Source organism: Monodelphis domestica, chromosome 4 (assembly GCF_027887165.1).
Source record: "Monodelphis domestica isolate mMonDom1 chromosome 4, mMonDom1.pri, whole genome shotgun sequence".
Lineage (NCBI taxonomy): Eukaryota > Metazoa > Chordata > Mammalia > Didelphimorphia > Didelphidae > Monodelphis > Monodelphis domestica.
The window spans coordinates 338,387,695-338,412,398 of record NC_077230.1 but is presented as its reverse complement, the minus strand read 5'-3'; the positions used below and the strand labels follow the sequence as shown (position 1 = coordinate 338,412,398).

The window sequence follows — 24,704 nt, the reverse complement described above, 5'->3', positions numbered from 1 at the left end:
TTTAAAGTGGGGAAGGAGGGAGAAGTGTGAGGATTACAGATGAGAAAACTGAGACTCAGCAAGGCTCTGAGATTAGCCCCAAGGTCCCATGCTTAGGAAAAAGCAAATCTGGGCCTCAAGGTAGATCTCCGGATTCACCATGCTTTCACCAATAACACCATCTCCCACACTGTCTTCTAAGAATACACAAATCCAATTATATTTTGCTGGCCCCTGATCTGGAACCTCTTTTTATTCTTTTCTCTTGGAAGCAAACCTGTTAAAACTCCTTTTTTTCGTCTGGGCTTTCCTACCTTATTTTACTCTCTTCTCTTTGCACTTAACTGGCCAATTCTTGGCCTCATTCTACCTTTTCTAACCACTCACAGTCACATAAGTCATTCCCCACTCTGAAAAAGCCCTCCCACCACAAATCTGCTGTTGCCTTCCCCATCTTCCTTTAATGAAAAGTACCTTTGCTTCAGGTGACCCCGAAATCTTCCCATATCTTTTCCAGACAGCCCCCATCCCAAGCTGAAAGTGACCTCTCTCTCTCTTTAAATTTTCTTTGGGGTTTTTATTTATTTATTTATTTATTTATTTGGTCTTATTTTTAATCTTTTCTGGATCTGTATTCTATGTTGTTTTGTAATTATTCTTGCTTGAGTTATATTCCTGAAATTCTTAGATTCCTTGTAGATAAGGCCTAGGTGATATCACTTTTTTTTGCATCTTAGTATTTAGCAGGGTACCCTGTACAGAGAAAGGGGTTAATAAATCTTGCTTAAATTGAGTTGTCTCCATGGTAATTGTGACACCTCTAATTTTCTTGAACCAAATTCTTTTTGACCCTTTAATAAAAGTAAACCTGCCCTAGGCTTAAAGTACTCATTTTTTTTTTTGCTAAGAAGGGGCCTATATTCTATCCAAGCTTTGAACAAAAGACTTAAAAAAATTAAGAGGATCTGGTTAGAGGCACCATAGAACAGTGGGAGAGGGCACAGGACTTGGAGCCAAAAGGCCTTGGGTTCCTAGCTCATTTAAGATACTAGTTATGTGACCTTGGGCAAGTCACTCAACATCCCTGTTCCTCAGCTTCCTCAGCTGTAAAATGAAATGTTTGGTTTAGATGATCTCCAAAGTTCCTACCAAGACCTGGGCTCTCATGCAGCCAAAACAAAGGCTTGGAAAAATGGAAAAGAGGCTTTCTAATCTTTTCATTCTCAACCTGCCACAACTTCTCTAGGCTTCAGTTTCCTCATCTGGAAATGAGGGGGTTGGACTTTCTGACTTGACTGACAGGGAGGCACAGTGGGGTAAATAGAAAGGACCTTGGCCTGAGAACTGGGGAAGCCGGCTTCTAGTCCTGGCTATGTTAATCACTAGCTCTATGACTTCTGGCTAGAAGAGCGCTCTCTCTCTCTCTCTCTCTCTCTCTCTCTCTCTCTCTCTCTCTCTCTCTCTCTCTCTTCTCCTCTCTTTGTGTCTCTGTCTCTCCCTCCCTCCTTCTCTCTCTCTCTCTCTCTCTCTCTCTCTCTCTCTCTCTCTCTCTCTCTCTCTTTTCTTCTCCCTCTCCCTCTCTTTGTGTTTCTGTCTCTCCCTCCCTCCTTCCCCCTCTCTCTCACTCTTTTCCTCTCTCTCTCTCTCTCTCTCTCTCTCTCTCTCTCTCTCTCTCTCTCTCTCTCTCTCTCTCTCTCTCCCCTCTCTTTTCTTCTCCCTCTTCCTCCCTCCTTCCCTCTCTCTCCCTCTTTTCCTCTCTCTCCCCTCTTTTCTTCTCCCTCTCCCTCTCTTTGTGTTTCTGTCTCTCCCTCCCTCCTTCCCCCTCTCTCTCACTCTTTTCCTCTCTCTCTCTCTCTCTCTCTCTCTCTCTCTCTCTCTCTCCTCTCTTTGTGTCTCTGTCTCTCCCTCCCTCCTTCTCTCTCTCTTTCTCCCCTCTCTTTTCTTCTCCCTCTCCCTCCCTCCTTCCCTCTCTCTCTCCCTCTTTTCCTCTCTCTCCCCTCTCTTTTCTTCTCCCTCTCCCTCTCTTTGTGTTTCTGTCTCTCCCTCCCTCCTTCCCCCTCTCTCTCTCACTCTTTTCCTCTCTCTCTCCCTCTCTTTTCTTCTCCCTCTCCCTCTTCTTCTCTCTCCCTCCCTCCTTCCCTCTCTCTCTCTTTTCCTCCCCCCTCTCTTTTCGTCTCTGTCTCTCCCTCCCTCCTTCCCTCTCTCTCTCCCTCTTTTCCTCTCTCTCTCTCTCTCTCTCTCTCTCTCTCTCTCTCTCTCTCGCTCTCTCTCTCTCTCTCCCTCTCTCCCTCTCCCTCTCTTTTTTTCTCCCTCTCCCTCTTTTTCTTTCTCTGTCTCTCCCTCCCTCCTTCCCTCTCTCTCTCTTTTCCTCCCCCTCTTTCTCTCCCCCCTCTCTTTTCGTCTCTGTCTCTCCCTCCCTCCTTCCCTCTCTCTCTCTCTCTCTCTGTCTATCTTTCTCTCTCTCCCACACATCCAGAAATCTCACGCTGCTACTTGTATATATGTATTCTTTGTATGTATATCTTATCCTCCCCATGAATTCCTTTAAAGAATAAACCTTCAGTTTTTGAGTATGTATATATTTTACTCCCCTTCAATCCCTAGTGCCTAGAAGACTATTGTGCATACTGTAGAGATTTAATAAAAAATCTACTGAATGAAAGGGGGGGAAACTCATTTATTTAGGGCTCATTTATAAAATAAAGGGGTTTGCTTAAATAATTTCTAAAGTCCCTCCCAGATCTAATATGCCATGTTTTATTATTTTAAACATTCTATGTCCCATTTTCTAATAGTCTATAATCTAAGGCAGGGGACAGCAAATTATTGCCACAGGGTCAAATCTTCTCCAGGAGCTAAGAATGGTTTTTAGTTTTAAATATAATAAAATTTTATTTTAATATGTAAAGACCATTTTTTAACTTCTTGGCTATACAAAAGTAGGTAGCAAATGAATCTGGCTAGGCCCTGGTTTGTCAACCCCTGGCCTAAAGTCCCTTCATGAGGAAGCTAGAAAGAGTATTGGGTCTGGAGTCAAGAAAACTTGAACTCAGGGGCAATTAGGTAGCACAGTGGTCAGAGTGCCTGGGTTCAAATCTGGCCTTGAACATATTCTATCTGTGTGACCTTAGGTAAGTCACTTAACCTCAATGGCCTCTTCAGCTTTAGAATTGATATTTAGAATTGATACTAAAAGAAAGTAAGAGTTAAAAAAATAAAGTTAAAAAGAAAGAAAAAGACAAATTCAAATCTAGGGTCAAATATTAGTATTTGAGTAGTAGTAGTATCTGCCTGCCTCGGTTTCTTCAAGTATAAAATGGAGGCAATAATAGTGCCTTTCTTGCAGGATTGTAGTGAGGATTAAATGATATATATTATCATTTATATTACATATATATGTAAAATGCTTGGCACTGTGCCTGGCATATAGTAGGTGCTATGTAAATGCCTATTTGCTCTCTTCCCTTTCCCTTTGTTCCCAGTTCTAGCACCTTCATTTTTATGTTCTAATATTCTATAGTCTAAAGTTCTTTCCACTTTTAAGATCTCATACCCAAGTCCACTTTCTGCTTTAATATGAACACATTCTATGTTCTAACATTTTCAATTCAATGCAACCATCCTTTTTTTTAAAGCATCAATTACATATAAGGGATCCTGAAATTCTTAGTGGAGTTTTAAGCTTTAATAGTCTCAGATCCATATTGGCTGTGTGACCCTGGGCAAGTCACTTGACCTCTTGGTACCCTGGGCAATGTTCTACGACTTTAATTTGCAGAGGAGGTGCTGACTGGAATCCATAAGAGGAGTTTCCTCGTCTGGGAGGTCTCTCTCTAGAGCAATGACATCAGGGGACCCATCTTCCCCTCCAACCACATGTAAGGCCCCGAGCGAGCTAGGCAGTGGGGTTGTAGAGGCAAAAATGAAAGAGGAATTCCCATTCTAGAGGGCTGGGGGATTTTCCAAAGGGCCTTCGATTGTCCCACTGGATCTAGGACTTGCGCCTTCCATGGATTGTTCCTTGGGAAGGCAGATGTGCCTCCTCTCAGCAGCTGTTCCGGGTCACAGGCACAAGCTCATGTATTTTTTGAGGCTTATCCAAGGCTTGCAACAAGTCAGCTTAGGCTTGCTTGTCTCACTCCAATGAACAGAGCTTCACCGCTAGGAACAGGACAGACATTTCAACCAGGGGGTGACTTCTCAGATCTGACCCAAAGGAAAGTGTTGATGCATTTCCTGGCCCAAGGAAGGTTCCCCAAGGCTGAAAATAGCCTCCCTCCTTTCACATGCATGTCAAAGCCCTTGGGACTCCCCTTAGACAAGGACAAAGAGCAGGCACGGATGGGGCCTCCCTCCCACTCTTTAGTCCAGATCCTTTTCCTCCCTTCTTCCTCCTCTGTCTCCTCTCCTCCCCTCTTCCCCCCTTTCTTTCCTCTCTTCTCCTCTTTATGGCACTCTTCCTGTTGGCCCAGGGGCAGTTAGTGCTATTATCTACAAGTTCTGGGGAAGAAGATGGAGGAAAGGGCTGACAGCCATTCATCCGTCCAGTTCAGGGCATTCTTTGGATGGTAGTTGATGGCGTGAAAGCCATCAGCAAGTAGCACTTCTGTTAAACGAAGCGAGAACCTCCAAGCAGGGCATCTGGCACTCCCTTGTAACTGCTCAAGAGGTGCTTCATGGGGCCACTTTTCATCAAGTCACCCAATCTAGAAACATCTTCATTTGCTTCTCCCACTGGCTGTTTTCAAGGCAGCGAGGTGGATCAGTGGACAGAGCAGAACACTGGACCCGGAATCAGGAAGCCCAGGCCAAATTGGAGCTCAGCCAGGGACAAGGGGCCCTAGGCAAGTCACTTATGTAACAGTTAAAATTAGTTTCTCTCTGTCAAGGAGTAGTATATTTTATGAGGTTTATTAAAGGTTAAGGATTAAAGAAAATAGAGAATAAGAAAGCATGTGTCTAGGCCCAGAGAGGCCCATTTAATTTCACTTACATCATGAGAGACGTATCTGCTGGGAAGCGGAAGTAGGAAAGACCCTCAGTAGGTGGAGAACTCCTTTAAATAATAATTTGTGATCTCGTCCACGTGAGAATTCAGTGCGATTACAAAGCATTCTGGGAAGTGAGCAAGGACTTCTGGGGACTGGAGTCCTGGGTTCAGGTCTCCATTTTTTACACTTAACCTATGTTTGTCTCAGTTTCTTCATTGGTAAAATGAGGATAATAATAGCACTTAGCCCCCAGGGTTGTGGTTGAGAGTCAATATTTGTCAAAGTGCTACGGAAACCTTCCAGTGCTATATAAATGATATTACTGTTATTACTGTGAGAAACAATGCATAGAGGCAGTGTGGTCTAATGGAAAGAGCATTAGATTTGGCATCAATAGACCTAGGTACTGATACCACTTATACTCCTTTTATTAACAAAAAAACTGAGTGGAGCATCTGAGGGTCCGAGAGCCTTCCTATCTGTATGTAGTTAAAAATAAAAAGGTGTTTTAACTAGGAGGAAGACGAGGAGGAGAGACTGAGGGAGATATTTGTGTTTTCCCCTTGGATTATCTGGTCTCTCTGAGCTAAGATTAAGATCTGCTGCATCCTTATTGCTGTTTTTGAGTTCTTTCAGTCATGTCTGACTCTTCTTGAGCCCATTTGGAGTTTTCTTGGTTAAGATAACTGAACTGGTTTGCCATTGCCTTCTCTGGCTCATTTTACAGATGAGGAAACTGAGGCAAACAGGTTCAAGTGACTTGTCCAAGGTCATATAACTAGTAAGAGTCTGAGGCTAGATTTGTACTCATTTCTTTCTGACTGTTGGCCCAACAACATGTAAACCCTTTGAGGGCAGCAACTATCTTTGTCTTTGCATCCCCCGTTGCGCAGTGTCTTATTAGGTAGAATTTCTAGATTCCAGATGTTTTTCCTGGCTGTCCCCATCCCTAGAATGCTCTCCTTCTTCATCTCTATCTCCTGGTTTCCCTACTTTTATTCACGACTCAGCAAAAACCCCACCTTCTGCAAGAAGCCCTTTTTGCACCCCTTTAAACTCTATGATTACCTTCCCCATGCAGATTATCTCCTCTTTTTACTGTTTTTTTCTTGTTTGCAGGTTGGTTCCCCCATTAGACTGGGAACTCCTTGGGAATAAGGACTGTTTTTTGCCTTTCTTTGTACTCCCCCGTGCTTAGCACCCTGTTAAGTGATGCTTAAATAAATAAATAAATGCTTCATGACTCCCCGTTGGACATAGTAGGACCTTGGACATGTCTACGGAGCCCTTGAATGGAATTCAAGTTCGGCAAGAAGCTCCTCACTGAGGAAGAAAACAGGCAAAAACCCTGAACTAAGAATACACTAGAATCAAGGGTGCTGCAAAGAAGGAGTCAGGCCAAGTGGGGAACCCTCAATCGATGTCCTCTAAACTGAAGCCTCTGGAAAAAGCTGCTGATATGGAGTCAGGAGATGCCAGGATTTCAAGTCCTGGCTCTGACCTTCCCCCAGAGGGAGTTGGATGGCATTGCATTTAACGTTCTCTGAGCCTCGGTCTTCCCATCTTTAAAATGACGAAATCAATACTCTTATCATCGATGCCACAGGTTGTTGGGAGGATGGGCTTTGCAAAGGCCTCAGCCAGGGGTCCCCAAACTTTTTACACAGGGGGCCAGGTCACTGTCCCTCAGACCACTGGAGGGCTGTACTGCAGCGCTGGCTGTGATGGGCCTGTCACACCTTGCACAGGCCCATCACTGCCACCACTATACCGGGCAGCAGTATACACACTGCAGAATCCCCTCCCCCAGATCACTGCTCACCATGCTGACATCTTCCATCGTGCAGCCACACAATCCTTTGCGAGGCGCCTCGTTCTCATTCAGTTACTCTCAGAACAAGGTGCCACACAAAAGATTATGTCACCGGAAGTAGTACTGTACGTGAGCAATGCCATGCTTTGTGGTGCCGCCACATACAGAGCTCCTCTCATTGACCACCGATGAAAGAGGTGCCCCTTCAGGAAGTGCGGTGGGGGCCGGATAAATGGCCTCCAGGTGGGGTGGAACATGTGGCCTGCGGGCTGTAGTTAGGGACCCCTGGCCTAAGCATTATAGATGTCAGCTGTTACCCTTTTATTAGACTACAAGGTCCAGAAGAGCATGGAGGGTCGTGTCTTAGCCCAGCTCTGTGGGCCCACAGGAAACACCAGATTTCTACTGAATGTATGAGACTTCTGTGACTGCCTGTCTTGTCAAGAGCCTGGCCCTCTGCTCACCTCACTGACTACAGTGCAACCAAACCAAGTCCAGAGGTTGGAAGGCCCAGAAGATGGCGCACAGTTGGCATCTGTTGCCTTTGTAAGGAAGCTCAGGGACTTCTTCTACCTCTGGCAATGTTTTTGTTCTGAGCCCCTCTGTGGTATTCCTGTCAAATCCCAGAACAAAACTCAACCCTTCAGGCACATTCTCACACATGGTTTGGTTACACAACCTGTGGAGACAGAGGAATCTTCCATCTAAATATTTCTTTAAGCTTCCCTTTTAACACAGAGCACTCCTCCTGGAGCTGGCCATTAAACTGCCTGTAGGACATCTGCCTCTACATTAGAACTTTACAAGCTGGGGTTCCCTCCCCCATGCCAGGCTTTAATGGTGGAGGCCTGATCAGGAGTAGCCTTTACATTTATGGGGTGCTAATAGAAAAGATCAAACCCTGTTGGGGTCTTGGTTTTCACGAACAGATGGGCCTTTTTGGCTGCCTTTTCAGAGAAGATCAACGATTTGATGTGGGGAGGGAAAACCTGGGATCAGAGAATCACAGGCTGTGTGGGAAGGCCCTTAAATGTACTTCCAATGTAGAAGAGAGTCCTTACAGTGTAGAATGTTAGGACAGACAACACAGAATGATAGAACTGGAAGGTACCATAGAATTCCCCTACTTCAGCCACCTCATTTCACAGAAAACCTTCTCTGAGGACCAGGGAAGGAAATGACTTGGGGCATTTATATATAGATCACAGAGGTCACTGGTTTTATTCTGGGCCCCCTTCTTAGATCCTATTTCCAGCACACTATTTCTGGTGATTTCTAGGCCACTCCACTGATACTCTTATGCTCTGTTTGACACCATGTCTAGAGTTCTCCATCTTCTGGACACAGGGAGCTCCATCTGGGAGTCCTCTCTCCTGATCGGATTGCCTACCCTGGACCATCCTTCCTTCAGAGGCCCCAGGCAGGCTTACTTTACTCTTGTCTGGACTGATTTTCTTCCTCTTCCTCTATAGAATGCTTCTAATCTGGGAGCCAGATGAATTTTTCTGCTTTCAAGGACAGAAAGACAACAGAAGAATCTCCTGTCTTGTCCCACCTAGGGTATCCTCATCCATCTTCCCCACCATTTCCAGTCCCCATTTAGGCATCCCCTTTCCTTATTAGAATGTAAGTTCTTGGAGAATAGAGGATGTCTTGATTATTTTATTTTATTTGTATCCCATACGCTACACACAGCACCTATAACATAATGATCATTTAGTAAATGTGCCAATCTATATCTATGCATTTCTCTCTTCCTCCATCTCTCTTCCTCCCCCCCCTTTCCCTCTGTCTGTCTGTCTGTCTCTCTCTCTCTTCCCCTCCCTTCTCTCCTCATCTATCTGCCTACTCTTTTTGGAATCTCTCTTGGTGAAAACATATAAGCAATTTTGTCTCCTCTTCTGCTAGCTTCAGTTTAAAGCCCCTTTCAGCCAGATCTTAAAATTTCCAAGCAAACATCTTCCTTCTGACTTTTGTTAGATGGTAGGTGGCTCCACTGGGCTTTGAATCAGGAAGACTCATCTCTAGGAATTAAAATCTGCCCTCAGACACTTACTAGCTATGTGACCCTGAGAGTCACTTTACCCTGTTTCTCTCATTTTCCTCATCGGTCAAATGAGCTGGAGAAGGAAATGTCAAACCCCTCTAGCATCTCTGGCAAGAAAACCCCAAATGGGGTCACGAAGAGTGGAAGAAGCCTGAAACAACTCAATGACAAATAATTATAAATTTCTTGCTATAATTATTAACAATAATTAACAACTTAAATTTTTATTGTGTTTTAATGCTTTCATTTTACTGATGAGGAGCCCAGAGAAGTCAAATAATTTGCCCGAGGTCACACAGGTGGCAAGCAGCACTGCTGGGATTCAAACCCAGATCTTTTGACTCTAAATCAAAGCGTCTTTTCATGACACTTCTACCCATTGCTTCAATTCTGCATCTGGGGTTAAGTAGAGTAAGTCTAATTTCATTCCTTGGTGACAGATCTTCAAATACCTGTAGGTGTCTGTCTTCTCCTTTTCCTTGTCTGCCCCTTCCCTCCTCCTGGCCCAAGTCTTCACTTCTCAAGTTTAAACACTCCCTTAGTTATTCTAACTGGCCCTAATGTGGCAAAAAATCTTGTGCGGGAATCTCAAGATTGTTATTTGTGACCTTAATCAAGTCATTTCTCCTTTATGGGCCTCAATTTCCCTACCTGCAAAAAGAGGGGCTTTAAAATGATGACTTCTAGGGCTCCTTGCAACTCTAAATCCAAACTTCCTAAGTAAAATATGGATAACGGTATCTGAGTTATGGGAATATAAGTTATGACTTTCCCAAGTACAGGATTTCCCCATCGTAGGGTCACATTCTCGCTGGTCTTTGCTGTGTTTCTTTGCCAAAAGATAAAAACTCCTTTTCTTAAAATGTGGGGCGCCTTAGCAGGATCTCCTCTGTAAATATTTTCCAAACCATGATCCTACCATGTTGGCAGAAGACTGTTTAAAGCAGGTGGACTGGGCTGTCTGGTGACCACTGATTCCCTGCAGAAATTTAACTCAAGAAATTTAACTTCAATCAGTTAGGAACTCTGAGGCTTTTTTTAAAACCACAGACTTGACACGTTCGCTTCTGATCTGGGAGCCAGATGAATTTTCCTGCTTTCGAGGAAAGAAAAACAACACAAGGAGAAAAAGGCCTAGTGTTCTCACCCTCACATTGAGACTGTAATTAATGTAACTTCAGGGTATACAGAAGGGCCTTGAGGAATCCTCTGGAAACACTCAAAAGAGGGAGGCTAAACACATCTGGCCAATTTACTACCTAAACCATATGGAAAATTTCTTTTTGACACTAACTAGTTGGGGATGTTGTATAAACTCTCTGTGCATTAGTCTGTTCATCTGTAAAATGGGGATAAAAAAAAAAGTCCATGATAGTCACTTGACCAGACATTCAAGAAGATCTATCGAGATCATGGGACCATCTTCATCTTAGATGCAGCCCCCAAGCCCCCCTGACTGTCCGTCTCTAGCTCTGGGGACAAGATCAGATCAATTCCCGCTCTATGACTCCACTTACCACTCCTGTGCTTTCTTTGACCCAAAAACCCCTCCCTGCCCACGATGGTCATTTAGACACTGTCTTCTGCTATTGGAATATAAGCTTCTTGCAGGCAGAAACCGTCTTGCTTTTTCTGCTTCAAAGTTTAGCACTGTGCCTGGCACAAAGTCAATGTTTAATAGATGCTTTTCACTCCTTTGCTGATGTGCCTGTTACACAGACAGGCAGAAGCCCCTGTAGCTCAAAACCCTTTCAGCAAACACTCAGTTATGTACGAGACTCTCTCTAGAATGTGAGGGACACAGATAATTATTTCAAGGACTATTCATATAAGAGAGCAAAGTGATAGGTTCATAGGAATGGTCTATACAAATTGCCAGTCTGAGAATTGTCAGAAAGGAAGAGAAGCTGAAATCTAGCTGAATTCTGGGAGCTGAACTCTGTGAAAGAAGGACACCTAGAATATTTTAAATATGGCTGTGAAGGTGAGTGATATTGGATGGATGAGAGCCTTGAATGTCAAATTAAAGAACTTGGAAGTGACTTTGTGGGCCACCACAAACCATAAAAGGATTTTGAAAAAGGCAAGTGACATGATCAGAGCAATACATTAGGTCCAATGGGAAAGAGTCACAGTGAAACATTCCAGGCAGACAGAAGAAAGAGCTTTCCACCACCTAGCCGGATCCCCAAATAGAACAGATTTCCTTAGGAGATATTCAGTTCCCTGAGGGATTGTTTGACTTGTCAAGGCTATCTTACAATGAGCTCTTAGGCCCCTTTCAACCCTGACAATCTAAGTTTTGAGTATTATTAACAACTCCTACTTCATCTTATTTGATTCAGTTTCCCTCATCCCCTTTTAAACCTCAAAAATCCAAGTTGTTTTTTTTTTAAACCCTTACCTTCCATCTTGGGAGTCAATACTTTGTATTGGCTCCAAGGCAGAAGAGCGGTAAGGGCTAGGCAATGGGGGTCAAGTGACTTGCCCAGGGTCACACAGCTGGGAAGTGTCAGAGGTCAGATTTGAACCTAGGACCTCCTGTCTCTAGGTCTGGCTCTCAATCCACTCAGCTACCCAGCTGCTCCCCCAAAATCTAAGTTTTGAACATTATTAACAACTCCTACTTAACCTTATTTGCCTTAGTTTCTTCATCTCCTTTTTAAACCTCAAAAATCAAGTTCTGAACATTATTAACAATTCCTATTTAACCCTATTTGCCTCAGTTTCCTCATCTGTAAAACGAGCTGGAGAAGGAAATGACACACCACTCCAGTATCTTGGCCAAGAAAACCCCAAATAGGATAATGAAGAATGAGACGTGACTGCAACGGGTGAATAATAACAAAATGTATATAGTATAATTTGCAAAATACTTCCTATACATTCTCTCCTTGAAGATAGCTAGCTTGGTGGAAAGAGCATGGGATTAGGAGTCAGAAGAACTGGGCTTGAATCCTGACTCTTTCACTTACTCCCTGTGTGATTCTGAACCTGTCAATTTCTCTGGGTCTCAGTTTCTTCATCTGTAAAGGGGACGTTTGGGTTTCAGAATCCTGACGGTCCTTTCCTTCTGACTCTAAAGCTCCACTTCTGTGGTCTCCCCATCGCCCAGGATCACACACAGTCGTTAACTGAGGCTGGATCCAAACCCAGGTGGACTGCAAGTTTAGACTATCCATTATACCACACTGGGGCAACAACTAAGAGGGCTGTGACATTGACTGTGGGGGTCAAGGTGACAGGAAAGCAGTGAGGATAAGCGTCCTGGTTAAATGAATACTGCAGTGTATAAGGAAAGAAAAAAGCATCTTCCCCCTTCTTCAGAGCAGACGCTAATTGCCCCACGAGCACTTAAGAAGTCCATGGTCTATTACAACAATGCTTTAATTCGTCTGGACTTATTTTCACAATCCTGTTCATTAACAACGTTTGGGAGGGGAAGGAGTCACTGCTCCCGAATGGGAGAGAGATCTGCATAATTTTCCCATCAAATCACTTCCACTTGTACAGATGCCCTGAACTTGACCCAGCGGAGGCACGAGCCCCACAGCCAAGAGCTTCCAACTTGAAGAGAACGGATGCAAATGGAAATTGTTTCTAAAATTCATGAGGAGGGAAAGCAGAGATGGGGTCGCATTTTTCCTCTGCTGCATCTTTTAATGACTGAATCGGGTGCTAAAATGGGAGATCTGCTGTAACTTTTCCATCAAGAACGACCCCGAGAAGCTGCAAAAGGCGGTCAGAATCCTGGTTTGAACGTCTGCTAGAAATGTGACAATGTGGACTGGTGGAAAGAGCTGCCATCACTGGAGTCATGTTAAAATCTCTGTTCAAAGGGGTAACCTTGTGGCTCAGTGGATAGAGATGCCAGGCATGGAGACAGCAGGTCCTGGGCTCAAATCTGAACTCAGAAATGTCCCAGCTGTGGGACCCTGGGAAAGTCATTTAAGTCCCATTGCATAGACTTTCTGCCTTGGAACTGACATTTTGTAAAGCAGAAAGTAAGTAATGAAAAAAAATTTTAATTCTAAAATTTTATTATTAAATCATTATTATTAAAATTTAAAAATGTTGAATTTTAAAAAATCTTAGCTCCATTCCTTACTACCCATTGTTATCTTAAAAATTTGATTAACTGAAAAAAAGTAGACCCTGAATAATTATTGTGTCCAACACTTTGCCAAGAACTGTGGGGGATACAATAAAATATAAGACACTTTAAAAAAATTGATTAACTTAACTGGATCTGGTTTTTTCATTTGTGAAATAGAGAACATTTTCCACCTATTTTGTGTCATGGACTTTTATTTTAATTTTTCTTAAAAAAATTTTTTTTAATTGTTACCTTCTATCTTAGAATCAATACTGTGTATTGGTTCCAAAGGAGAAGAGCAGTAAGGGCTAGGCAGTAGAGGTGAAGTGATTTGCCCAGGGTCACACAGCTAGGAAGTGTCTGTGTCCAGATTTGAACCCAGGACTACCCATCTCTAGGCCTGATTCGTTCTGAGCCACCCAGCTGCCTTCATGGGCTTCTTTTAGTCAAGTGAGCCCCTTCTCAGAATTATGTTTTAAATGAATAAAATAAAATATGTAGGTTGACATAAGAAACCAATTATATTTAAATAAGATGTAATTATTTTTCCCATCAAATTCATGGATTTTCTTGAAATCTATATACAAATCCTGGTTAAGAATCCCTGGACTAGATTTCTCAAGTCTCTCTCAGCTCCAAGAACTCTAAGTAGTTTCAGTTTCCTCCTCTATAAAATGGGGAAATTAGAATTCTTGGATGATATGCTTTGCAGGGCCATTGTGAGGAATGTATGCTGGAGACCTTAAAATGCTACATAAAGGTGAGATATCGCCATGACTACATATGTGATCTTCAGCAGGATTTCATGTTTCATGGCCAGCTCCTAGAGTGTTTGCCGTTGTTATAGCATCATCCCTGTATTCTTAGAACAAGTAAAATCTGAATGAACTTTGCAATTAGATGGATAAAGGTACTTCAGGGGTAGCTAAAGGGTTCAATGGATGAGATGGGAGATCCTGGGTTCAAATCTGACCTCAGACACTCCCTAACAGTATGACCCTGGGCAAGTCACTTAACCCCCATTGCCTAGCCCTTACTGCTCTTCTGCTTTGGAACCAATAAATATCCAGTATTGATTCTAAGACGGATGGTAAGGGTTATTTAAAAACAAAAAAGATATACTCCACAAGTGACTCAGAGATTGTCTCATGAAGTGACATGATCATGTCCCCTCCTTTAAAGATTCCTTTATTTTTTAATTTAATTAATTAATTTAATGAGTTCTCTGACTGTTCCAAATTTGTCCTTGTCTTGCTTGAGAACAGATCCTGAGTCTTATGCTGCTTGTATTCTAACATAGTAACACAAAGATTCAGGAGCATGGTAAGTTCTCAGGACTCTATTCCCTGTTAGACTGAAAGCTCTACCATAGTCCGAAACCTTATATCTTAATTTACTTATTTATGTTTTCATTTCTATCCTCAGCATCTAATACAGAGTAAGGTTCGCCGCTGTCTTCGTTGTATAAAATCATGATGAAAAGTTCCCTGTCGTACCTAACTCACAGGGCTACTGCGAGACTCAAATACTGAGCCTGAGTATGTCTGGCACCTAATAATAAATAATGTATATTAATAATAACGATAACAACAAATTACAAATCAACAACAAAAGCTTCTGATGGATTGATGCGCTGGGTGAGCCTTCAGGGGCTGTGCGTGTCCGTTTTGGGTCGCCATCTCCAGAAAACAACCCCAGGAGGGAGATGAGGAGCGCAGGCTGGAGGAAGACGCTCAGGACCAAGGGACAAGGAGGGTGAGCAGAGCATCCTTCCTAGCAGATCAGCAGAGACGGAACATGTGTTGGCCTTGGATGCTCCAGATTTCCGTTTGAATCCTGATGGATCACTTAGCTTTTCTGGCCAAATTTTCTCACTCCATTTGTTCTCCCTTTCGAAATTTGGAAAATGAGAACAAAAACGCTGGCCTGTGGTCCTCCAGAGATCCTCCGAAGCATCCCGCCTGGCATTTCTCTAATGTGTTCATCACACCAGATTGTCTGTCGTCATTGGTGTCTCAGCATCCTCGGCTCCCCAGGGCCGGGGAAGGATGCTGAGGGCTGCCTTTTCTGCTGTTCTGACCGTGGCGCTCTGTCCCTAGCAGATAGTCTTTGAAATACTTGCCGACTGAATGACACGGGCTCCACTTACCTCACAGGGCTATTATGAATAGCTTAGAGGGGATGCCATCTCGGAAAGGGATCTTAGCCCTCGGAATGCCAAGGATGGAAAGGAGCTTCCAGCAAGGGTCAAGGTTTGCAAAATGCTTTATGTCTGTTATCTCCCTCATCAAAGAGAGAAATGCCTACGTCCAGCCGCCAGAGGACTCCGGTTTGAATCTCCATTCTTTCACTTAGTACCTTTGTGATTCCAGGGAAGTCACTGAAAGTCTCTGGATCCTAGCTTCCTTGTCTAGAAAAGGAGGGAATCGCGCTATGTGACCTCAAAGGGCCCTGAAGCTTTGATCTATCCCCCAGAGGAAGCTCCTCACCATAACTCTGTCTTTATATTCCAAATTTCCAGGTGAATAAATGGAGGTTTAGGCAAGTTGACCAGGCTCACACAGTTCAAAAGTCAAGTCACCCCTTTAGAGGAAAGTAAACTGAGGCACAGACACTGAATTTCTAGGCTACAGAATTCCAACATTCTCTTGAAATCTATATGCAAATCCGGGTAAAGAATCCCTGGACTAGATGATTTTCATGTACCATCCCATTGGTCAGTGTGTGTTGAACCTTCCTGTCCCCCCGACATCCCCCAGGACAGATGCAAAGCCTAGGACTGGGGGAAGGGGCAGAGCCAAGCAGAGAAATTAAGATCATGTTAATCACTAAGAAAAAACCAAAGTGATCTTCCCACGTGATGAAACTTCTTTGTGTGTTATTGGAATGTCAGGCCCTGCCACGAAGCGTGCTTCTGACTCACAGAAGGTACAAAGCTAATTAACCTTTCAACCACACTACCTTTTAACTCATTTAAGAGGGCCCAGAAACCTTTCAACCCAATCAGCAAAGAGGAGTCGGGTGCATGAGTGTTAGATGCCCTCACCCCCGCTCTGATGGAAAGCCTTTAAAAAGCACTTCACCCCAGGAGCTCCTGGGCAAAGCTAACGCTTGTATAACCCATGTATAACCTATGCTAATACACTTAATTTGGGGCCATATTACTTTCCAATTAGAGTGACTCTACTAAGGACCGAATTCCTGAGCCCCGCTCTAAGGAGAGCCCACGTGTCTGTTACTTGAAATATAACAGGAAGAGTGATGGAAGGAACACTGGCCAGGAAGTCAGGGAATCTGGGTTTTATTCCTTGCTTTGCCCTCTTTGGTAAGTCACAACCTTCATGAACCTCAGTGTTCTAGTCTGGGAAATATGGGGTGTGTGGGTGGGGGTTGGCCTAAAAAATGTCTAAAAACCCCTTTCATCTCTACAGTTCAAACATTGCTCTAGGTCCTAATATTTTCTCCGTTCTTAGGTCCTTTATGACTTTAACATTCTAAGTTCTTTATTCTACCTTTTTATGGTCTCTTCTAGTTCTAAAATTCCATTTTATAATATTCAATATATTTTTTTAAACCCTTACCTTCCATCTTGGAATCAATGGTAAGGGCTAGGCAATGGGGGTTAATTGACTTGCCGAGGATCATACAGCTAGAAGTGTCTGGGGTCACATTTGAACCTAGGACTTCTCATCTCTAGGCCTGGCTCTCAATCCACGGAGCTACCCAGCTGCCCCCAATATTCTATATTCTAAGGATCTTCATAGCTCTAAAATTCTAAAAATCTAATGTTCCTTTTATCTAAAATTCCATTTTCTATAATATTCCACATTCTAAAGATCTTCATAGTTCTAAAATTCTAAAAACAATTGAATGTTCCTTCTATCTAAAATTCTGTTTTCTATAATATTCCATATTCTAAGGGTTGTTCTATCTCTAAAATTCTAAAAACAATAGAATGTTCCTTCTATCTAAAATTCTGTTTTCTATAATATTCCATATTCTAAGGGTTGTTCTATCTCTAAAATTCTAAAAACAATTGAATGTTCCTTCTATCTAAAATTCCGTTTTCTATAATATTCCATATTCTAAGGGTTGTTCTATCTCTAAAATTCTAAAAACAATAGAATGTTCCTTCAATCTAAAATTTAGTTTTCTATAACATGCTATATGCTAAGGATTATTCTAGCTCAAATTCTAAAAGCAATCTAAGGTCTCTTTTATCAAAAATCCTATTTTCTTTAATACTCCATATTCTAAGGATTGATCTACCTCTAAAATTCTATGTTCAATGTTATAACAGTCTAAAGACCATTCTAGTGATAAAATTCTGTTCTATGGTCCCTTCTTGCTTAAATGTTTTCTGTTCTAGGATGATTTCAGAAAGGTCTGGAAATACGTATATGAACTGATGCAGAGTGAAATAAGCAGAACCAGGAAAACATTGTACACGATAACAGCTGATCAACTGTGAAAGACTTAGCTACTCTCAGCAATACAATGACCTGGAACAATTCTGGTCTTATGATAAAGAATGCTACCCACCTCCAGAGAAAGAACTGTTGGAGTAGGAATGAAGGTAAAAGTATATGATTTATCAATTGTTTATTTGGGCATGTTTTAGGGTATAAAATTATTCTCTTACAAAAATGAATAATATGGAAAATTTTTTTGCATGATAATACATGTATAACCCAGACTGAATTGCTTGCCAGCTCCAGGAACAGGGAGGGAAGAAAGGAGGGAGACAGTTTGGATCATATAACTTCAGAAAACTTATGTGGAAATTTATCAAAATAAAAATAAATGTTCATTAAAAATGTTTTCTGTTCCAGGATGTGAATTCCTTTCAAGTAACGATGATTTCATTCATTCTATTTTATTTTATTTGTTTTATTCATATTTTATTATATTTATTTTGTTTTATTTTAACCCTAGAATAGTTCCTGACATACAGTAGGCACTTCTTCCCTCCATCCATCTCTAGCTTGGGATGCTCTGAAATGCAACCCCAGCTGTCACAGGCACAGGCTTTTGGAATCTAGCTGGAGAAGTCTAGCTCACCTTTGGAGAGCGCTTTAAGGGTTCCTGAAGTACTGACCTTGTAACAGCATGGTGAGGCGGGTCACACAAGGAGGGAGGAACTGAGATGCAGAGAAATCAGTGACTGGTCCAGCCAAGCCAGAGATATGGAGATGGAGATCTGAACTCTGTGGCTTTTCCTGATCAAGTCACTCACCCTCTCTATTCCTCACGTTCCTCATCTACAAAATGACTTAAATTTGATGGTTTGGAAGGTCCGTTTCAGTTCTAAAGGGGTCATCTTTTGACAAGTGCACAGGAGCCTGAGAAGGGACTGGACAGGAAGGCACAGAATTGGCATGGGAGAATTGAAAAGGAAACCACCACTATTTTTTTTTTTAGCTGAGGGCATCAGGGAAGGCTGTATCAAGGAAGTGGCACCCAAGAAGGACCATAAAAGAATGGAAATTTTCAGAAATAGTGATGTAGTGAGGAGACTGGTCTAGGAATGGGGTTTACAGCACACAAAGATACAGGGTTTAAAAAGAAAGGATGATATCTGAGAATGGCTATTAGTTTTGTTTTATCTGTAACAAGAAATATAAAGGGAACTAACATGAAACAAGGCTCAAAATGTTGGTTGGAACCAGATTATGGAAGTCTTCGAATGTCAAGATCTAGGCTTTATCTTTTATCCTAAAATCAATGGAAAGACACCAAAGCAAGAGGGTGACATGGTTAGCCCTCTGGGACAATCTGGTCCAATCTTCCCCATTGTACTGGAAGAAACTGAGGCCCACATTAAGGCGTTATCTACAATAGAGGCAGTAAGTGGAAACCATGGAAGCAGATGACATTTCCAAGTAAGAGTGCTGGGAGAGAAGAGGGATGAGGGTAGTCTTAAGACACATATATTTTGGGGGGGCCATCAAACAAGAAGCACAAATTTAGCATTTAATACTGGACACTGGGGATATAGAGACAAAGAATGAACCAGTTCTGACACACAAGGAGGTGACATTCTATGAGGGAAGACACATATAATAAGAAAATACAGGAAAAACATAAAACAAATATAAAGTAGTTAAGGAGAAAGGATCCTAGCAGCTGGAAGATCAGGGAAAATGTCATGGAAGCCTTGAGCAGTATCTTAAAGGAAAGGAGGGATTCCATGAGGCAAGAAGATGAGGAAGGACTGCATTCCAGGCATGGGAGACAGAAACAAGATTGGGATGGGTGTGAGGAAGAGAAGGAAGGCTGACTTGGGTGGATGGTAGAATTTGAGGAGGGGAGTAATACTTAAGAGTCTGTAAAATGTGCCTGGGGCAGGGTTGAGATGGGCTTTAAAAATCAAAGAGAGAATTAATATTCGATCTCAGAGGGGATGGCTGAAGTTTATCAAAAAGGGGAGAGATGAGGTCAGATCTGCTTTTACATAAAATGACTCTGTTAGTCAAGTGGAGAATGGAGAGGAAAGAGACTTGAGGCAGAGAGACAGATTGGGGGGATTGCCAATAATCCAGGTGAAAGGGGATAAGGTCCAAAATGAAGGTGTAGACTGTAAAAGATGAGAGAAGGGATTGTAGGATGCTGTGGCTCTAATAGTAATATTTGGTAGAAGAAAGAGAAGGCAAAGGAGAGAGAGAGGAGAATTTATGGATGTATCTGCTGAACTCTTCTTTCTTCTATTTCTTCCTTTCTTTGATTCATTCAGAAAGGCTGACCATCATATTGTGTCTAACCTCTTCTACTCATTTCTTTCTCCATGGATAATTTGTATATTCTCCCCTCCCCCTCTCTTCTCTTCCTCCTCCCCCTCTTTTATGTCAATGTCAATCTCTGATATTTCTTATTCTGAACTTTGATATTAAACTGTCATTTGCTGTCCGGGAGCAGTGCATGAAATGTCAGACCTCAATGGATGTTATTCCTGGGATGAAATTCTATCCTCCTCCTGCCCCCTCCCCAAATGTATCTCTATATAAATATTCCAACCTGATACATTAGGTTTTCCCTTTGATGTTTAATTGGATCTTGGTGCTTTCTCGGATGAGAATCTAAAGCTCCCCAAGAAGTAACAATTCTTTCTGCATAAATGAGGCTCATACCGGGGGTGGGTGCTTGGTACAGAATCTAATTTTCTCTCCCATCCATGAACATAAGACAATTTCTGTGGCATGAAAGCATCTCACTCAGTCTTTCTGTCATTAATAAGAATTAAATTCTGTTCCTTCAAATTTAAATGTAATTATGTTTTGCCTCGTAAATAAAATTGAATTAGCATTTTTAAAACTTAGCACTAATGCAACTACTATATTCAAAGTTTTTTTTATTTTTAACCCTGTTATTCCCTGAACCAGGTCTTTTTTTCTCTAGTTGCCAAGTATTCCTTTCCTGTTGGTAGGCTGGCAATACAAAAATAGATTTTCCTGGCTCTTTAGACAACTACTGCTATTACTCCGAGATAGCAGGAGGTTGTGTCAAGAGCTCTATAGTTTTGGAGGCAGAAGGTATAGTTTTAAGTCCAGCTATGCAATTTACTAGCCATAAATCTATGAGAGAAAACTGAGTTTCAGTTTCCTAATACGTAAAAGGGGAATAATAATGTTTGTCCTACCTACCGCAATGGAATTTTGTGAGGAAAATGCATTGTAAAACAAAATGTGCTATATTGATGCAAGCTTTTAAAATTATTATTATTAACCTCTCTAAATTTATTTTCCTTAGAAAAGGAAAAAGATAAATGATACTTTTACAACCTGGATTATCCTGAAGTTTAGATGAGGTAATGATATAAAACATTATATAAATACAAGTGATTTTTATCATGGTTGGGGTTTTTTTTCCCCTCAGGGTGGATGTGATATTAGAATTGAATAGATTTGGCAACCAGTTGGTATAAGAGGCGAGAGAGAAGGAAGAGCTGAAGATGGCCCTGAGACTGGGAATCTGGATGACTAGAAGGATAGTGAAGGCCTGCACAGAAATGGCAAGGTTAAGAAGGTAGGGCAGGGTTTAGTGGAAAAGTTAATGAGTGCTCTTTTGAGATACCTCTAGGGCATTGAGTTAGAAATGTCTAATGGGCAGTTAGTGACACAAGACTGCAGCTCAAGGGAGAGACCAGGGCTTTAGAGTGAGTGTGTGTGTGTGTGTGTGTGTGTGTGTGTGTGTGTGTGTGTGAGAGAGAGAGAGAGAGAGAGAGAGAGAGAGACAGAGACAGAGAGAGAGAGAGACAGAGAGAGACAGAGAGAGAGAGAAATATATATATATATATATATATATATATATATAGAGAGAGAGAGAGAGAGAGAGAGGGAGGGAGGGAGGGAGGGAGAGAGAGGGGGGAAGAGGGAGGGAGAGACAGACAGACAGACAGACAGAGACACAGAGAGAGAGAGAGGGGGGGAGAGGGAGAGACAGACAGACAGAGACACACAGAGAGAGAGAGGGAGAGAGAGAGAGGGAGAGAGAGAAAAAAAGAGAGAGAGAGGGAAAGAGAGAGAGAGAGAGGGAGAGAGAGAGAAAAAGAGAGAGAGAGGGAAAGAGAGAAGGGAAGGTGGGAGAAAGAACGAGAGGGACAGAGAGAGGAAAAGAGGGAGAGACAGACATAGAGACAGAGAGAGAAGGGAGAAGAAAAGAGAGAAGAAAAGGGAAGGTAGGAAAGAAGGCATGAGGGAGATAGAGGAAAAGAGAGAGAGAGGAAAAGGAGAGAGAGGAGAGAGAAAGATATCTCTATCTATCTATCTATCTATCTATGTGTACACACACACATATACATATATATATATATATATATATATATATATATATATATATATATATAGAGAGAGAGAGAGAGAGAGAGAGAGAGAGAGAGAGAGAGAGTGTTCTTTGAGTTGGGCTAATAACTGAATATATATGGGAGGTAATGAGTTCACCAAGACAGTTAGAGGGCCAGGGATGAAGCCTCAAGGGACACTCACATACAGAGAATCCCACAGCAAGGATATGAATGATAAACCAGCAAAGGAAAGTGGGAAAGAACTTTCAGACAAAAAGCAGAAGAATCAAGGAAGAACAATGAATGCCACAAGAGGTGGCAACAGGAGCAAGAAAAATAAGAATTGTCAGAAGACTCCTGGATTCAACAATTAAGAGATCATTGGTAATTTTGGAGAAAGCAGTGTATTTGAGTGATCAAGTGCAAAGCCAGGCTGTAAAGGACTAAAAAGTGGGAGGAAATTAGAGGGTCCAAGTAGACAGTTTTTTTCTAGAAGTTTAAGTGTAAAAGATAGAGGAGCTAAAGGATAGCTTATGAGGATAGTATGATGAATTAAAGGTTCTGTTTAAGAAAATGAGAGAGATGATCACAATTGAAGGGAGCAAAGAAAGAACCAATAGATAAGAAGAGATTGAAAATAAAGGTGAAAGGTGTTTTTGTGGGAGTAATTTGCTGGAGCTCTGAAATTTTATAGTCCAAAGGCCTTTTTAGTCTCAACTGGCCATAATCCTAAAATTCTGCTCTTGGCTCCTTGTCTGTAATTTTTTTCTTTCTTTCTTTTTTTTAAATCCTAACTTTTGTCTTATTTCTGTCCAAGGCTGAAGAGCAGTAAGGACTAAGCAATGGGGGTTAAGTGACTAGCCCAAGGTCATGCGACAAGGAAGCATCTGAGGTCAAATTTGAACCCAGGACCTCTTGTCTCTGGGTTCTCCATCCACTGATCCACCCGGCTGCCCTCAACTAAAATCTTTTTAAGCAGTCAGTATCTGACCTAGTGAAGAGTCATCCTCACTTTGGGGCCTTTAACTCCAAGTTTAATTTTCAGTTCTATTCTTGCACCGTTTTCAGCAAAAGCAAGCATATGTCTTCCCTCAGGGCTGTGGGGGAGCCTGTGAGGCATTAGAGGCAGAAGGACCACTGATGCTCAGGATGGGAAGGGAAGATGGCTTAGCAGGGAAATGATGAGAGCAGTTTTTGGAGGGGGAGCATCCTTGGCTGGCCGTGAGCACAGCCTGAACTCCCTGTGAGGGTTTTGTCTGAAAAGAGCGGCCCTCAGTTCCTGTGGATGAATCCCATTTTATCCCCTCGTGAGATGGGGCTAAGGGGGTGGCCACCAACCCCGCAGGATGCTGCGGTCCTCGGCAGTGTTTGGGACGGCTTTGGCGATGCGAGGAAGACAGGGAAAAAGCTTCCCTAGGGACTAGCTCAGGAGAGGAGACGCTCCTTTCTCGTTGTAGAGAGCAGGAGGAAAAACACTGGATTGAGAATCGCCTGAATTCAGGCCCTCACTTAGGAGCTGTGGGAGCCTTCCCCGCCTGGAAGCCTGGCTCAGACCAGCTGCGGCACGACCCGTGTCATAGGGTTCTCATTCTACGGAATGAGGTCGTGCATGGAACGTGGTCGGTATCCGGAGCTCTTGGAATCCAAGGTTGGAAGAGACCTCAGAGGTTACTGATTCCAGCCACCTCCTCCAATGAGATAATATTGGTAAAGTGCTCAGCACAGAGCCTGGCACAAAGGAGGAGCTTAATAAATGTTTGTTCCCTTCCCAGATTCACAGGGGAGAGGAATCTCCTCTAAATGTCTCTGATTAGGGTGGATAATAATAATAATAACAACAACAAAATAATGCTTAAATGTTGAATCACTGAGTCAATTAATCACAACACTGGTAGGAGGTAGTTTCTGAGATCATTCCCATTTTATAGATGAGGAAACGGAGGAACAGAGAGAGGATGTGATTTTTCCATTGAAAAATAGATCTAGGGGACAGCTGGGTGGCTCAGTGGCAGGACTAGAGACAGGAAGTCCTAGGTTCAAATCTGGCCTCAGACACTTCCTAGCTGGGTGACCCTGGGCAAGTCACTTAGCCCCCATTGCCTAGCCCTTACCACTCTTCGGCCTTGGAACCAATACATAGGATTGGTTCTAAGATGGAAGGTGAGGGTTTAAAAAAATAGGAAAAAAGAAAAAGAAAAATAGATTTATCCACTGCCAAGGAAGGAACAGACGGAGCTCAAATGCAAATTGAAACATACTATTCTTCTCTTTATTTCCTCCATGAATGTTTCTCTAGTGTGAGCAATATGTGTCTTCCTTCACAACACAACGAACATAGAAATGTGTATTGCATGTTAACATATGTGCAACCATTGTCCTATTACCTGCCATTTTGGGAAAAAGGAGGGATGGGAGGGAGGGAAATAACATAGGATGCTGAATGTCAGAAAATGAGTATTAAAATTATATTGACATTTAATCTAGAAAAATAAAAATAATAACATTAAAGAGATGTAGTCTCTTTAAAAGAAGATACACATATACATTAATCTTATTGAAGGAGTTCAGTGTATTGAGAACAGCCTAAGGATGAGAGATCCTGGGTTCAAATCTGGCATCAGACACTGCCTAGCTGGATAACCCTGGACCAGTCACTGACCCTTACCACTCTTCTGCCTTGGAACCAATATATGGTATTTATTCTAAGATGTAAAGTAAGAGGTTTTTTTTTTTTTAAATCTTATTGGGAAGCATAAAGTAAAGTCAGTTTTTATAATAGGAAGCCTAAGAAATGAATGATAGGAAATAGAATAAAAGGAAATGATGAGACTTGGAGTTAAGATACTTGGGTTTGAATCACAGCTTTATGCTTAAGGAGTATGGCTAGTGGCCAGAGTATAGTATCTGGAGCCAGGAAAGACTAATATTCAAATCTCACCTCTATTACTTACTTGCTAAAGGATCACAGATGAGTCTCTTACCTGCTCTGGCCCTCAGTT

The 24,704-nt window shown here is 42.3% G+C and overlaps 1 protein-coding gene across 1 annotated transcript in view; it reads right to left on the bottom strand.

The window, feature by feature from the left end:
• The window catches only part of TENM4 (teneurin transmembrane protein 4), a 749,441-nt gene that overhangs the window by 211,080 nt on the left and 513,657 nt on the right, over positions 1-24,704 (bottom strand). The window lies entirely within an intron of this gene.